The sequence below is a fragment of the Synchiropus splendidus genome, chromosome 13 (genome assembly GCF_027744825.2).
Source record: "Synchiropus splendidus isolate RoL2022-P1 chromosome 13, RoL_Sspl_1.0, whole genome shotgun sequence".
Lineage (NCBI taxonomy): Eukaryota > Metazoa > Chordata > Actinopteri > Syngnathiformes > Callionymidae > Synchiropus > Synchiropus splendidus.
This window is the reverse complement of record NC_071346.1, coordinates 16,662,990-16,679,633: the sequence shown is the minus strand read 5'-3', so window position 1 is coordinate 16,679,633 and position 16,644 is coordinate 16,662,990. Positions and strand designations below refer to the sequence as shown.

At 39.6% G+C, this 16,644-nt stretch overlaps 1 protein-coding gene across 1 annotated transcript in view; it reads left to right on the top strand.

Moving 5' to 3' along the window:
* Nucleotides 1–5,789: 5,789 nt before the first annotated feature.
* cdh6 (cadherin 6) overlaps nucleotides 5,790–16,644 on the top strand; it is a 54,772-nt gene continuing 43,917 nt past the window's right edge. Inside the window, exon 1 of the mRNA XM_053882848.1 lies at nucleotides 5,790–5,889. The gene's annotated coding sequence lies outside the window, so the exon portion shown is untranslated. The remainder of the gene's footprint in view (nucleotides 5,890–16,644) is intronic.

Sequence of the window (16,644 nt, the reverse complement as noted above, 5' to 3'; positions counted from 1 at the left end):
GTGAGTTAAGTTTGATATTCTGTTTTGAATTACATTCAATTTTATCATGCACACTGTTGAAGTGTCATTCATAATTTTGTAATTGATTTATTATTTGAAGTGTGACAACTACTTTATGTTTTTTGCAAGTTAAGAACGCAGTCATAAATACAATGGCGCTAATAATATTTTTTCCTTGCAACCAGGCAGGAAAATTGTAGGACAGGAAAATGTGTAATGCTGAATGATGCTCAATCACTTGCCGCAGATTGTTTCCCGCGGCCACGTCATTTCCTGCGTCTTGATCTGAGCTGCCTTGGGCACATTTCACACCACCCACTGAGTGCCTAAGGGAGAAGACACAAGATGGACCCGTGTCTGGGGGCAAAGCCTGGTTTGCTTGCGTTCCCATTTCAGATTTTTGTGCAAAACGGATTTTGACTCTGGGCAGAGTCTATAGTGTGAAACCTCCCTCTGGTCTATTTTACTTAACACCATGTTCCAGACACTCTGACTGGTGGTCTCTAGTTGTCTAATTCGCACCAAGACAAAGGAAGGGTGAAGAGGGCTTATGTTTCCATTTCCACTACTGAAACTGGCCTGGTTCATAGCAGATTCCAGTGAACATGGATGTTCTCCAAATAATCGAGACAACCCTGGCTTGTCCCCCGCCAGCCGAATCATGTAGCAAGGATTAGTTGTCCCAGTGTTTGTAACTTCAAGGGAACAGTTTGCACAAAATTAAAAAGAGACATAGGGAGGAAATGCAGTTATACCTCCATCAATCAAACACGCTGACACTGACAAACCAAGGGCTGATTCAATCACTCCATAACGTCTGAGTGGGTCAAATTCATAATGATCAGGGATTCAGATATAATCACAGCCATTAGCCAGTGTTAAGCAAACAATATGTAGGTCAACCTCCACGGATACCACACTGCCTCTAATACAACTTAATGGCTTTTCACGAAAAACACTCGGGCCCTGTTTTGAACATTTCCACGCCTTGAAACAAGAAAACGTCAGGATGGCAAAGCTGAGATAAGCCTGAAGACACCATTAGCGTTTTATGTCAGACTTGAGAGGCTGTCAAAAGCTCTATTCCGCGGTGACTTTGAGGAATAAAAAACAATGACACTCTTATTCTCCCTTTATGTGCGGTGATAGTATGAGTTTGCTTTCGTGAAATGAACTGATTTTCATTCACCTTTTAATTTATCAGGGGATTTAATTCCTTTTTCGAAACAACAATCTGCTTTATGATGCAGGTAAATGACCTCAAAATATCATTTGTTACCAGTGTGAGAAACTTTCAGCTGTGAAGGGGATGAAAGAGTGAAAGCGATGTTAAAAAAAATAATCAATAAAATCCAAATAAACAAACTCAGCCGTTTGACCGAACCAAAATGAGGTGCTACAATCTAAACAGGCTGAATGGAGCTTGAAGATAACACACTTAGGGTGAAGCTGCAGTGCCGATAACACTGAAATTCTACATTTGTTCATTGACTGTATTAAAATAAAGATTTATTCGCTTCATCTTGTTAGACCTCAGAAAGTGAAATTCAGAGCATGTATTTTTGATTGTGAGGTTTGAAGATAAGAGCAAATGCTCATAGTGCCAAAGGGTTTGATTTAAGGCGAAGGCACGTGCGGTAAAGTGAATTTACTATGTGCAGTGTCTTCTGATGGCAAACCCATTTCCTCACATTCCCAAAGAAATATGCCACTTTTCAAATGACATGTATATTTAGAACAACTGCACAGTGAGGGAAAAGTTTTTGGACACCCCATGGATTCTACCACGTAATACCGTTTATTTCATTTGACGAAACAAAACAAAATATGTTTGTCAATGCCCCGTTTTCCCATGACAAAGACGATGACAAGATGACACCAATGCTATAATAACACTGACTAAAACTGAGTGACGACGAATAGTCGATGAATAAAAACAAGAACAAAACAACACGTTCATGCCAGCAGAAGTATCCACCAGGTATCCTCTTGCTGCACCCCTGTTACTTCGAATGGAACTGCATGCAGGAGGATTCCCGCGAATGCTGGAGCATTTAGGGCTGCAGCAGATCTGCTATGTTAGGGTTTCCGCGACATGGAAACAATGCCATGCCATGGTTTAAATGAGAGCCACCATGCCTTCAAAATAATGATCCCTTTATTAAAGATGAACTCTCTTGTGAGGAAACATATTAAAACAAAGTGGAAACATCGAAACAAGCGAAAAACGCTTAATGCATCTGGTGAGGACAGCTGCAGATTTCTCATTAATTAAAATCTAAATTGTCAAAACTTTGCTGCTTTCCACTTCAGTTTTAATGATTTATTTGGGGGCGGTTCAAAAAATCCTTGTGGAAACCTGCATTTTAAGTTTTTTTTTTCTTTTAACCTGTTGATGTTATCGCTGCAAAGTTTATATAATTTATCACCATTTATATGAAGGGTGTATGAAGTGTATCATTTGTAAATGCATATTGAGTCAACAATCGAAACACTAACAGTAAAGTTGCATTGAGGGTTCATTCATTCCGTTTATTCAAGATGCTTATTATTCCAGATTTTCAGTCAATATTTTAGCTGTGGAACAATACGTCAACGAGAAAAGGCAAGTATTTTTGGAATAGAATGACCTTTTTTGTGAATTGTGGGTTATTTTATTTTATTTTATTTACAGCAATTTATTCCGAAGCACTTTTCTAGTGGGTCGGATCCCCACTGACCATGGCAATAAAGTTGATTCTGAGTCTGAAAATGTTTTGACTAAAACTTGACTTCATTGTTGTGACTTTTAGTCGACTAAATCATGACTTATAAAATGATATGTGAATGGGACTAAGAATCAACTTTGGCATAAGACTAAGACTAAATTCAGACTAAACATTAAAACACTTTTTTTTTCTTGTGAATAACAAATAAACAAAAAAACTAGTATTCATCTGTGTCTTATGATGCTTCTATGAAACACAAAAAATCAAAATATTTTTCCACAATTTTCATGATATATTTCATTAAATACTGGCAAATTTTAAGGGTCAGTGGGGAAAAAAATCACCACACTGCTGAAAGGTTTAGTTTTGTTTTGAAAAACTTCTACAGCCAAAATATGAATTTCTATAAAGCATAAAAGAAACCTGACTTTTCTTTAGACTCAAATTTATTAACCTGGTTCCTCTGAGGTCAGCTAAGTCCATATAACAGGAAATTATCTGCTGGCTACACAAAGTCATTGCTGTCAAGAGTTTGCTTGTGTTTCCTCCAGGCTTATTGCTGTACTCCCACAGTACACATATTTTGACTCAAGATTCTCTGGAGGTGTGAATGTGATTGATTGTTTGTCTGTGTGTTTGCTGCTGTGGACTGATAACCGACTCTGACATGTCAGAGCAGCATCCTCTGCCCTTGCTAGACGGGATGTGAAGTAGATGATGGCTGAATGGATGTCAAGTACAAACTCCTCAGACAACCCCAGGCATGTCAGGGTTCAAATCCTATTTTCCTTGTGAGTGTTTTCCAAACGAAAAAGACATTCAAGCTGCTGACTGATTGCTCTTTCAGACGCAGACTTGTGGAAACACAAGTGACATGTGTCTCGAGTCTTGCTCTGAATAAATGATTTGTGGTGACCCCAACCTCAAAGAATTAATGTTGCTTCCTGCGTGGAAGAAAAAAAGAGGGAACAAAACAAACAAACAAACAAATTAAATAATAATGATAATAAATAACATCTAGACAGCGAGTAAACAGAGTGAGCAAGTCCAATTCACTACCAAGATTCCAAACACTAACCCAACATCGGATGTACAGGGATTAGACCGCCTACAAAAGATGGATGCAAAGAAAACGGGGGAGGAAAGTTGTGTGCAAGTTTGAGACAAACAAGCTGTTTAAATGCCAAGTCAGTCGCTCTAATAAAGCCCCGATTGATAACAGAAGTCAGTGGGTGTCTTTTCACACCAGAAAGGATATTCATATTAAAGCTGATGTTTCCCGTATGCTTCCCGTAGCATTACAATATTCTCCAGTGGTTATGACTTGCTTTCGTTGGGAAAACAAAGTCACTGTTTGTGACTTTGTTTTTGAATGGAGCGGATCAACAACGGCAGGTAATCCTGACATGGTTTGTAACAAAAGGAGCTGTTGTTGATGCCCCAGAGTGAGCAGATGGAGCAGGACTTTGTGTCAGATTTACTTTATATAATTAATGTTCTGGGCAAAACGTGAAAAGAGGCTCTTGTTTCTGTTGTTTTTAAATACAATACTACATTGTGGCAGTGGCAGAGGAGAGTGTTTTTGATAGAGGACCTCTACAAGAGCGGTTGAGAAAAGTCAGTGCAATGTAATGAATTGATAGAAAACATTTTCAGAATTATTTTGCATAATTTTTGTATTGTATTTTTGTATTCTATTTGCATCCTTTTATAGAATTACATTGAAACCATGCTGAAAATAAACGAAGTTGACAGTTGTTTATTGTTTATTTTCCCCAATTTATTTTAAATACACAATACACATTTTTTGTGAATGTCAAACAGAAATGCTGAAAGCCATGTGCAATGGCACAATATGCACAAAATGTTCAAGAAAGAGAAAGAAAAGAGGAGTTCTCGATTAAAAATGAAGTTGCATTGCAAAGAAATTTTGAAGTTAAATCCTAATAATAAAAATAGCCAGGGAAAGCAATTTCTGAAGAAATCGCAGGTGTGAATGCTATGTGTGTATCTGTGTGTGTTACTACTCTGTAGCTAAAATATGGAGGCGCTATAAGCTACTGAAATACTGGTTAACCTCTCATGTTTTTTTAAAAACATTTTGTGTGGGATATTTTTGGGACAACTACAATATCTTGGAAATTATGAGTGAGGAGTCAATTCCTGACAAAGCCACACATTTTGCCGTCGATATGACTCTTGGATGACTGAAAAAAATGGCTGGATAGTTCCTTATGGAGGTATAACATCTAACTATTTGAACTTGAAGGTGTCAAAATTACTTTTTCATGAGAGGTTCTCGAGTTTCACCTTGACACCAGGGGCCAACATAAAAATAAGCAGAGCACTACTGCATGTTTTCCTAGGTTTAGATGTCTGCAACAAGACTGTTCATGACAGAAATGGTGTGTTGCAACCGTAAACGCTCAAGGTTACACACTAAATAGAGTCAAAAAGCGGCTTTAGAAGTGGTGGTCCTCGGGTGATGATTGAAGGTGCTCTCCCTCTAGAGGGTGAGGAGTTAGACAATGTGCTCTCAGTGTTGCCCCTGGTCCTCCTCTCCATCACCGCGCCCTCTGCAAGCCTCTCTGACAAGGAGTGTGCTGGCGACTGAAGAATGACTGAACATCTGCTGACCTCCACTTCCTAAAGAAGAGTGTGGACTGCATCTCTGAGGCGATGACGTTGCTCTGGCATGAGGCGTCCAGTCTTCTGTTGCCAGTAATCCACCTATTTGAAGCTCATGTTTGTTCAGGTGTCTTTTAACACTCTATTAATTGTGCCAATTCAGATCAGAAGATTCAGAGTTTCAATGAAGTGGTGTATTTTATCACATGCCCTCTAGTGAAGCAGTTGGGAGAGCGGTGTTCAGCTGGTGTGAAAGGAAGGCAGAGGTTGAGGAGAATAAAATGCATTTAAAAACCAATCGACATTCAAAGTTGTTGTCATCGGATGGCGACCATATTTTAGCGAGGCGTGAGCGGACAAGGAATGATTAATGAGAAACGTATTTCAGGGAGGGGCGGGGTGTGGAGGGGTGCGAGAGAGGGAGGCAGAGAGAGAGAGAGCGAGGCGGGGGGGAGAGAGAGAAGGAGCGGCGGACTCTGCACTCTTCACTCCGTCTCCGTCGGATTCAGTGGCGCGGTCGCTCCGGTTCAAGCTCCATCCTCGGCGCTCAGCGGTGAGTCTTCCCCGCAGCTTCTTTTTTCCTGAACTGCTTGGCTGTTTCATGAATTTGGAGTTCGCCGTTTTCACCTCGTATATTTGGTCACTTTTAAGTTACATTTGGCTGGTGTGGTTTGCGCGCCACCTGGAACTTGAGCATAAAAGTGGTTTATTGAAGACAAACTAAATAAGTCATCGTTTAAAAGACAGGAGATTTGAAAAACGACTGGTGTAGTTCGTTGTTGTTCTCTCCGGAAACAGTGCGATCATTGTAAAACTGAAGATTATTCGAGTTGTATGAAGCGTCTGCCGCTACTGATGCGGAGTTGCAGCACCTTGTCGTCTCGGATCCAACTTTTAATTGAATGTTTTTTTCTTTTAATTTTCCAATCTGTGTTGTTGTACTTCGTCGTCGGGGACTCTTGTGAATATTATAGATTCATATATATTCAATTGTAGATTTATAATTAGACGTTTCACACTATGAAGTTTCCATGTTTCCTTTTCTTGAAATATTTGGTCTATACAGATATAGATATTTAAAATCCAAAATTTTAATTCCGACATACTCGTTAAATTATAGTTCCCCTCTTTGCCCGTGCGCTTGCCATCATGTGCCATCAGCCCTTCCCTGTTTTCTCTATGATTCATCCTCGTCTGCTGTTTTGGGGGATCTAAAAAAGGAGCACTCCAGCCACCGTCAGATTGTGGGGATTTAAAATTTCTCTCTGTAATCTGTCTGGACAGCTTGATGGCAGTCAATGTTTAATGTTGGGTTTGGAAAGGGAGTTGCCAAATCTGTAAGCTGCAGTGTTTATTTAAATGTTTTAATCTCTGGATAAAAAAAATAAAAAAAATCAGGCGCATTTTGCTAATGTACTGGCTTTGTGTGCTTCATTCGCCACACGCCAATGAATGTATTTCATGCAAACTGAAGCTAGTTTGTGTTTGATGACACAAACCACCTGCAAATTTTATTGAGTTTTAACTAGTTTTCAATAGCTGGTCACTAGTTCTATTTTTTTGCCACACCTATAATCCTTTGTCAGTATTTCAAAACAAATAAATGGTTTTATTCTGCTGAACTTATCACTTTAAAGAAGGCCATTATCCCATGTTTTTAAAAGCTGCTGAAGCGTTTACTGTGCAGGTTCTCTATTACTTTCTACTTTCAATTGTTTTTGCTCATTTGGGATTCAATATGTCTGATAAAATCTTCAGGTGTGACGTCACCTGTACACTTATTGAGTAAGAGTATGCAGTCTCTCTTTCCCTGCCCTACTGAGCAATTACACAATTACATTCCGCCAACTTATCAGGTGAAAAATATCAGTGGTCACATAGTTTTGAAAACAATGTTGTGTTACTTGTTGACCCAACAGTATTTGTTTATTGGTGTTGCACTCATCATCTTTGATTTCTACAAACATTGACTGAGTTTAGTAGGAAGCGCTGTGTCATCTAACAGACCAAAGGACAATCAGATGCATCTGTGCCATTTGACTGCTTAAGTGGATTATTCAAATTTTGTAGACCTTGTGAGAGGTGAGTGATTAATGATAGTGTTGCTCTTGGCTATTTAGCTAACCAACTAACTAGTGAGAACAATTGGCAGGTAATGCAATCAGTGCAAGAAAACAGAGACACACATTTTCTCACAATATGTTTGTTTGATTTATTTGTTTATTTATTTTTTAATTTAATTAAAAAAAAAACAAGCTGCTGTGGTATTTTTCAAATACAACATATTACATTAAATGTGACGGACAGAGATCAAGGGCGGTGAAGAGGAAGGGTGCAGGCAGACTGGAACGGGCGAAGACTGTCAAGGGTGCCCTGGAAGTTTTATCAGACATTTTGTTTTTGAGACAATAGCAGTTACACAAGGACAAGAAGCCAAGTTAGAAGATGAAAATGCTGCTTTGGGAGTGACCAGGAAGGGCCAGATTGGATAGGAGAGGGACCGCTCATGTAGACGGGTTTAGAGACAAAGTTATGGAAGCCAGACTCAGGTGGCATGGTCATGTGGAGAGAAGAGACAGGGAATATGTTGGACCAAGAATGTTGGAGGAGAAGTAAACAGCCAGTGAGCTCCATTCTTAATAAGAACATGTGGAGGACAGGTGTGAGTGTGGAGGATGATCCAGATTGTTCAATGTGGATGAGGAGGAGTTGCAGGAGTTCATGCCAAAATTTAGAATAATTATTATTATTAATTTGCCCCAGAAACTAGTAGCAAATACGAGGCTTTGTTATTGACTTCAGCGTCACACTTTGATATATCCCAATGCCTGTCTGACTTTTTGAAGAGCAGCATTCCTTATTGAGAAGATGGTTTGCTGCTAATAAAGATTTTATTTACGTTGAACCTCTGCTATTAGCTGGCACAAGAAAGAAGGACGTTCTAAATTGTATCTGCTCCAGAAGAACTGAAACCAAGCAACAAAAAAAGGCAGAAATATGATTAGGAAATATTGATTCACGTCCGAACAGTTTTCCTGAACTCTGACCCTGGCAGCGAAGGGGAATTATTCAGAACAGTGCCTGTGAGTACCAGACTACGTTGTTTGTGAATATAATCAACCCTCATGGATCCTTTCGTTTTCTCTGCGGCTGGATTGCAGCTTCATGTGACCTTTGACCGAAACTCCTTTAATGAAAATAAAATGTTAAACATCCATCTGTTGCAGTTGATTCTGACAGCTGCCAATCGCCCCAGGCTTCCTGTAGGTGAAATAAAGAGAGTTCGAATTTCATTGGACTGTAGTTGTCCTGACGAAATCCTTTCACAATGATTTGATAAACAAAACAAAACACAATCTTCCTGTAATGGGAAGATGAAGATTTACTAGGGTTCTGGTGCGGGTACCAACAGTTCCCATTCTAGACCCTTTTGATATTTAGACATATAAATGTATGTTTCAAGAAAAAAGATACATAGCTTTACTGAGTAAAGAGGGCCACAGATTGACTTGTGAGTGTTCCTCCAGCCAGGCCAATGGGTTGTCCTCCTTCATGTTAAAACCACTCTGATCTCTGTGTTGATCTCCTGTTCCACCATTACGCCATGTGCGAATGAGACCCTGACATATTCAAACTCCTCCACCTTAGGGAGCATTCTCATTTTCAACCTAGACAGGAGATCCCACCCTTTGCAGACTGGGCTCAATAGTCCCTGTCTAATGTGAACTGATTCTCATCCTAGCTCCTTCTAACTCAGCCGGAAACCATTCCTGAGACGGTTGGAGGTCCAGGCACAATGGAGGGTAACAGTGCCTTCATCATCTGCAGAGAGCAGAGAATTCCACACGAGCAAAATGGAAGCAGAGATTCGAAAAGAAATGAGATCTTGGAAGGGAAAAAGAAAGAAAAAGTGAATCTCAAATGGGAAAAGTGTTGAATATAGTTGCTTTTCGCAGCACTGCACTGTATTTCACAACAGCATTGTTGTTTTGTAATTAAAGGAAGGTATATGTATCGATTCTAACAGTGGGCCACGACAAATAATGTTGATGAGAAGAAGTGGAAGTATCAATTGGAAACAGCCATCATTATCAGAAGGACAACGGGAGAACAAAATGACTTGGAGAAATGAAAGTTGAATGTGGCAAGCAGTTACTATCGCCATAAAATTGAAGACACACTTCAGAACTGTGTCTCATTTTCAACCCTGAAGGTGGTAGCTTAGCAGAGGTCTTTTGGAGATGGAACTCTGGTGGAGTGAATGCTGTAATCAGATTTCAATTCTCTAAGACACACAGTAGATGATGTGATCTAATGTCTGGGTTCACTGTCAGAGCTTTGAATGCTAATGAAGCCCTGAAACCCTCTCTGTGTGCTAATGCTGCTTGACATGTGATAACTGCCCCGACAATGGCTTCCCTGTGTGTGTTTGTGTGTGTATCCAGGTGCAGCGTCAGGTACTTTAGGCAGATTAGAGCTGAAAAGTAGAAGTGTGATCGAATGCTTTTGATCCTCAATGTCCATTGGGGGATACGTTTCCTGCAGGTTCAACTGCCAATACACAAAACAAAAACACCTTTATTTCCGACATGGAATAAACAACACATTTGAGATGTTATTAGGAGCAAGAGAATGCATTTAAGTGAAGAGATGTGGATTGATAAAAATGATGGATACATGGATCACATGTGTGGCTTATTTGGAATCTTGCAGAACACAGCATAAGACACATCTCTTGTCTCAAGCCACAAGTTTACATTTTTTGGAAATGACTTCACTCATTGTAATGCATCCAAAAATGATGTAGGCTTTTTGAAATAGAGGACAAAGTAAGTAGTGACAGCCATTTTGGAACCATTTTCTTTGTTCTCAGATCCAAATAGATGCCACTCAGTTAAGAAATCTAATGTGCTGCCATTACAGAGTATTGGAAATTCTGTTGAAATAAAACTTTAGAATAAATGAACAACACGTCCGAACACTCATGATGTATGAATCAGAAAGAGCTGAAACATGAGTCAGGTAACTAGTCAAACATTTTCACATTATTTTATCAGCGAAAATTACATTACATATATTATATTATCAATTGCCTTGTCAATTTTATCAGAACGCAGACTTACACAGGTGCACGTCCCAGCATGACAAGACACGGAAGAGAATATAGGAGGGATAGGCGACTTGGCCTAAAAATAAAATGTGTATTTTATAGAGGTGTGAAATACGACAATATTTCCATTGTGTTATATATTTTTTTCTTCCTGTTTTAAAATGAAAATTCATAGTTTGGCTGAGTTGGAAGTGAAATGCAACCGACTAATTTTTGTGTTGTGAATTAAAAGCACTTTGTTCTTGATGTTTATAGTGTTAGGATGCTTGCAGTACAACAAAAATATAAACTTGACAGTTAAGTCACACAATACACAGCCCCAAACTCTTGTTGGACAGCTCCTCTGCAGTCTTTCACCATGCTAATACTTTTGAACATGCAGAGAAACCATTACTTTCCCACCACATAGATGAGGACCACGTGTCCATCACAGTGTGGAGGGGTGTCAGCAAATGCAGATAGTTCTTTGGTGCTAACCTGCACAAGCTGAAAATGACAAGCCCAAACTTTGCTGTAGGTCATGGTTCATTGATGCTGTCATGTTCATCGGCAGAGAACTGGAGATACGGAGGGCAGGAGTGCAGCCCAGTCAGACCAGAGCACATCAGATTTTCTTTCCTTCATCATTATGAAATTGAACTTCCAATTGAGGCTGTAAAACCAAATGAGCTGAGCTGTATTTCATGCTATTTTTGATGTCATTTTGAGGAGACTGATGCTTTTAAGTCAATCCAGTTCACAGGATTAAATCTAAAGAGGTAACTGGCCAACTGTTGACTGTCACTTTATTTTTCACATGGTGCTCCCTTTGTCAGAAATCAGTCTCTGAGCTATCATTTTTCGACTCAATCCAGTTGTTAATGGGGTAATGTGGATGCAGCCCTCCCTGCATCCACGAGTCCAAGCAACAGCAGACACCAAATTGGCATGCATGTGAACAGCAGCCGCTTGTGCTGACATTGCTTCACACTTTCCCTCTGACAGGTGTTCAGCCGCATCTGTCTGGAAGAGTGCCGGCAAATCGTTGTTTGAAGACAACGTTCAGCCTCCCTATCTTCGTGGCCTGACAGCTCCTCCAATTACAGCCATGTAGGTCTGCTGCACACTCCTTGCTAATACAGTAGGATGCTGTTCATCAAAGTCAGGTCAGAGAGAATAAAAAACATGCGGCAGCAGCATGAAACTTACATGAGACTAGTCATGTAAGAGAGTCAGTATCTTTCCAGGACTGCCTTAAGCCCTTCTTAAGTGAGTATTCGCTTTCCAGTGTGTCACCTGCTGGAGTGATTGATGGAGAGCAGCTTGCCTGTAACCTGACCTGGCTAGTTAGGGTGAAAGGCGAGGGATAAGATTTTTTAAAAATGAACAAATTTCTCCTTTGTTCTTGTCAATATGACTTTGTTCTTGTAATTTAGTGGGTAGTTGGCAGAGAAGCGTGTGTTATGCTGAGATCACATGTTTGATCAGTGAACAGTTTTGAGGTTTATTCAAAGCTTCACATCCGCCAAATTTGAGAAAAGTCTTGATGAGAAAACGAACAAGAATTGACCTTCTTATTTTTCTCCCAGCGTGTTTGGCTGGCAGTAAAAAGCACAAGGCAAACAGTCACAAAGAGATGTTGCTGAGTGTGAAGTGGTCCTCATCTTGAGCTTTGTCTGCTTTAATTAGAGGTGAAAGTAGAAGAGAGGCGAGCGAGTCAGAGTATATTATGTTAGGGGAAAGTAGATTAATGCAGAATTGTTCATACAGTCCCTCAGCTGCTGCTGATAATAGCATTTCCTCGAAACTTTGACATAAAAGCACAAGGAGACAGAATGGTTCTTTCTTGTTCCATGTTCAATTGCTCTGTCATATTTCTCAAATCTAATTGGTGTGGACCAGATTTAAAAAAAAAAAAATACAGACATGAATGAGCTTTTATTTCATATGACTTTTGTCGTACAATTTTGCATTCAATGTCCTAAAGAATAAAACTGAATCATGTCTGGGGAAATCAATCATCAAAACTTTGTCCAATATTGTTGAAACTACACATACAACTTAAAGCAAAATAAAACCAATACTGTATTTTAGATATTATTTCATAAACCACTTCACACAGACAAAATGAACATTGAAATTTATCATTTTCTTGAAGGAAATCTGAGTCTCCCAATAGCAGAATAGTCTAATCTAATCTACTCTTAAGATGCTCTCAAAATAGGGAGTTTAAAGATTATAGATAGTGAAAACATAGTTATTTACTTTTCAGTATGGGTTCAGTAAGTATAGGTGGTGTCTTTTTTTTCAACCAAGAGGTTTTGGATTTGTCATGCGTTTGCTTAAAAAGTGGTTGAGAACCTGCTGTTCTACTTATACACAGCCAGAGACCAAGGTCCCCGCTTGCGTGCACTAAACCGAATGCGCAGCCTTGGACTTGGTTTGGTGAGTAAAGTTGAGCAAGGTAAATGAGCTGATTTGCATTCTGTCCTCCCAGAACATTGTCTATTCAGACACACCATGTTTCTGTATGGACAAGTCTCTCATAATTAAGCGCCTCGATATGTGAATATAATGCTCTATTTACTTGTTTTTTTCTCAGGGAAGTCATTAGATGGGAGCAAAAAAAGCATCCCATTGTTTACCTACAATGTAATTACAGTTTTTTAATTGAGTGATTCACAAAGTTTGAGTGCAAAAAAACACTTGGCTGTTCTATTTCAAACACAAAGTTATGTAACGATTGTTGTTCCATGTTACGATATCGACATACCACACCAGCGACCGCTTGAGCACATGAGTAGCTTTCCACCTGTGCAGAGTATCTCGCTCTCTGACTGTACTCTTTTTATCCACCACCTACTTTGAGGGCAGCGAACTACTCACTCTCTTCAACCATTCTCTATCGCTATTGCATATGAGCTCCAAGTTAAGGGGAGCAGGAAATGTGTTTTTTTCATTTCATGATTCCCACTGAAAAAGCAAAACTCTCGCTGATCATTGAATTTGCTCTGATATCAGTATTGATATACATAAAGATGCGTGGATATCCAACAAGTTTAGTGAGCGCAACACACTTCTCAGTGGATCAAACAGATCAAACCGTCATATTCTGACATTGGTGGGGTTGTGGGTTGGATAGAGTGTAATTGCTTTTTGTGAACTCTGTAAATTGTAGAGTGTGAAACATGGAAAATATATCACGCCGCGCTTCAATATGCCTAGCTTGAATTATTGGCATCTTTCTAGCTGGAAATGTGCCGTTACTTCTTTTGTGGATTGTTTCTCTCCGCCTGCATTAATTGGTTTTCTGAGGTGAAACTTGGATGTCTAATAAAGTCTTCATTTCTGCTGTATTTTACCCTTGAATTAATTTGATTTGACTGTAGTCTGATATGTTCTTTACATACTCATGTGTGTCTATATTCCTACAAATTCAAAAGCATAGTAAATGATCAGATAGAGAATGTTTGCTCCCATGTGGATGGAGCCGAAGACAAAGCTTTTCTAAAATCTGAATTCATGTTTTGTTTTGTTTTGTTTTGTTTTGACTCCTAAGATTGTGTTGTTAATATTTGTGTCAGTCGTCGAGCGTGGGGCTGGTAAAGGTGGCTTGCCAGTGCTAGAGTGACAAATATAGACAGGGTATGTAAGATGGAGCTGCCTGGTATTAAAAATTGATGCTTTCTGGAAGTAGTTCTCACTTGGCGCCATCTCCAGTCAACAAAAATAAGAACCAGTCCTTAAGTGTGAAATAGATCTCCATGTCCTACTAACATAACAACAAGTGACAAATGAAACTTAATTTGAGCATGGGCTGCCTCAAATATACACCCATATGTCACCCCTCTCTACCCCCATTTCCAACACCAGTTGTTTACAAGGAGAGATGTTAGCTCATTTGCATTGTAATGGCACGCTAAATTCTAGAGACAAGTGACAAAAGGACTGTGTCTGTTTGTGTTTGTGCCCCTGCTGTTTGTGGGTTCTCTGTCAGCCATAAAGCAGGAGCTCTCATGATAAAATGTCCTCGTGAATGAAAGAAGTGCAAACAGAGGATCAGTGGAGAGTCTCGTAAACACAGTCCCACACAAGAAAGAACACACAGCTCTCTATGGTAAGCTTCACACTGGGACTGTTTTTACAGCGCTCACTTGGTTTAACTAGTTCATGTTTTCTCTCGCTTGAACATCTTAGAAAAACAGCCTTTATTGAAAGTTGAGACTGTGAGAATAGAGTCCAACGGTTTCCCTTATTGTAGTTATCAAATCCATTCTTCTACAGCATAGAGTCGAAGAGGCACCATTTAATGTTTGTGCAAGGGACTCACAGTCATTTCATTAATTGATTTTTGAAGTCAAACCAAGGGCACAGATGCTGCTGTTGTATGACTGTGGTGTTACACCTGTGGCATGCTCAACCAACATGTTAAGTGGTTCATTTTAAAGCTCTGTCTTATTCCACTGCATATAAACAGCGAGTCTTGAGGTGTGACTGGCTTTGAGGGGAGGATAGACGTGAATGTTTTGTTGCCACCGCTTCAGTCATTTAGGCAACTTAGACTTTGTGACACACATGAATCAATGGGAGTGGATTTAAACCCTTCAGTCTTGATTTAAATGATGCAACGCTAATGAAAGTGAAGTTGATGTATGGACTAGCAACAGATTGGAGATTCTTTATCCATTTAGAATTTTATTAGCACACAATTAAAAAAAAAAACCTTAAAAAAAAGGAAAGTTTTAGACTGGTTTCTCTGAATGGTTTTGCCATACAATGCACTGATATTAACAGCAGACTTACAGCAAAAATGTTTTGAGCTGTGGCTTTTGGTGGCAGTGTTTGAGCACTATTTATCAAGGTGCACTGCTGAGGTTATGGCCAAGTCAAAGTTCAGATGATCATTCATGCAGGAAACCAGTCAAAAAAGGAAATGCACCTCTGGCGAAATTTCAATATAAAGCACTGTTCGAAAACTTTGAATCGCCCTGCAAAGAGTGGTGTTGAATAAATTCAATGTTGATCAGAGTCGCCATCCTCACAGACCTCGATCACCATCACCCATACTATCTAAAGTTAGTTTTGTGTTTCACATTGTCATGACCCAAACTAAACCTGTGTACAGGGATTCCGCCAGGAATTTTTGAAACCCACTATTTCCTGTAGCATTCATCGTTGATCCCTGTGAAGGCTGTTTAATTCAGTGGAGCATAGAGTCAACATGAGACCCTCTAGTCACAGACTGCTGCAGACACTCTGTCAGATATTAGCAAGTCCACTGTCGATGACTGGATTCAAAATAAATATATTGTGTGTCTGTGGTAAATCAGAACGAATGATCGTAGTCATGAATCCACTGACTTAGCCTGGTCTTTGCTTTTATTTAACAAGTATTAGCACAAAAGCACTCTATATTCTCTGTATTGCTTGTTTTGTTCTCTTTAAATGCCTCATCAATATCGCTGCATTGCAAATCTAGTGTTCTGACTTGTGCAAACCCCTTCTAGTGTGAGTCACGGCTTGTGGTGTGGCACCGCGTGGTGCTGCAAGCCGTGACCACTTTTGACTATGTGAGCTTCTGGAAATGACTGCAACACATTTTTGGTGTGATGGAGGACTGAACCAGATGAGACCGCCATCTCAATCTTGTGACTCATGTTTAGAAAGTGAAACAACACCCCCTGCTGGGTCCAAGTCCAATTCATTGGCATTCTCATCTTCACATCTTTTTTCGGCCTATGGACCTTATCCTGAGACAGAATGCGTAGTGCATAAGTACCACTCAGTCAACACATTGCTATAGCAGTGTGCATGCCGACAATTTTGCCATCAACATACATGGGCTTGCAACACAAGATCATTTTGTGCTCTCAGAAACTGTTTGAGCTGAATACCATAGTTGTTGTTTCACGAGCGTGAATCCCTGGTTCTCTGTTTTCAAGCGGTGTTTGAATTATCTTAATATAATAAACTGTCAAGGAGTTAGGGAGTTTGAGATGTCAACCTTTGCAACTATATAAATTACAGAGAATTCTACATGACAATACTAACAATCCTCCATTCCACCCAAATCTTAGTGCATGTTTTCTCGGAGATATATTAATAACTTAATAATTCCCTAATGTCTTTCTGGTTCTTAAGCTAGGACTCCCTCTTTTAATATTCTGAGCATTTTTTGATTATTATTTTTTTTCATGTTGCTATTTGCCGATTGACTGA